General features: G+C 40.7%; 1 long non-coding RNA gene across 1 annotated transcript; it reads left to right on the plus strand.

The window, feature by feature from the left end:
• Positions 1-83: 83 nt before the first annotated feature.
• Positions 84-348, plus strand: LOC103375814 (uncharacterized). The gene is made up of 2 exons (XR_521257.1): positions 84-171; positions 210-348. It is a non-coding gene; the product is annotated as an uncharacterized LOC103375814 (long non-coding RNA).
• Positions 349-626: the final 278 nt, after the last annotated feature.

Here is a 626-nt window from a genome sequence, read left to right on the forward strand (position 1 = left end):
TCTGGGTTTTAAGGTGGACTTCTGGGTTTTAAGGTGGACATCTAGGTTTAAGGTGGACGTCTGGGTGTTAAGGTGGACATCTGGGGTTTAAGGTGGACGTCTGGGTTTTAAGGTGGATGTCTGGGTGTTAAGGTGGACTTGTGGGTTTAAGGTGGACGTCTGGGTTTTAAGGTGGACATTTTGGTTTAATGTGGACGTCTGGGTTTAAGGTGGACGTCTGGGTTTAAGGTGGATGTGCGGGTTTGTGTTCAGGTTTTTTTGTAATGCTGCAGATTGAAGAGCTGAATCTGTCTCTGATGATGTTTCTCATGTAACCGGCTCTTTCCATGGATTTGTGGATGTTTGTCAGAAAATAAAAATAAAAACGATGAAGCAAAAGACTTGAGATCAACTGTCATCGTGTCTTCTGCTCAGTTTCACATCTGACTTCAGTGACAACAGACGGACTGAGAGCTGCCTGACTGCAGACGTTCAAGCAGAAAATCTGAAATAATCTAAAGTTCTCACCTCAAAACTAAAGAAGAAATATTTCACATTCTACCTCTCGATCCCAAAACTGTAAATCTAAAAAAGTGTCCATCTCAAAAATCTGTATTTTGAAGCAGTAGTTTATTTGAAAAAAAAAA

This window comes from Stegastes partitus, unplaced genomic scaffold (genome assembly GCF_000690725.1).
Source record: "Stegastes partitus isolate 25-593 unplaced genomic scaffold, Stegastes_partitus-1.0.2 Scaffold2988, whole genome shotgun sequence".
In the NCBI taxonomy this organism is placed as follows: Eukaryota; Metazoa; Chordata; class Actinopteri; family Pomacentridae; genus Stegastes; species Stegastes partitus.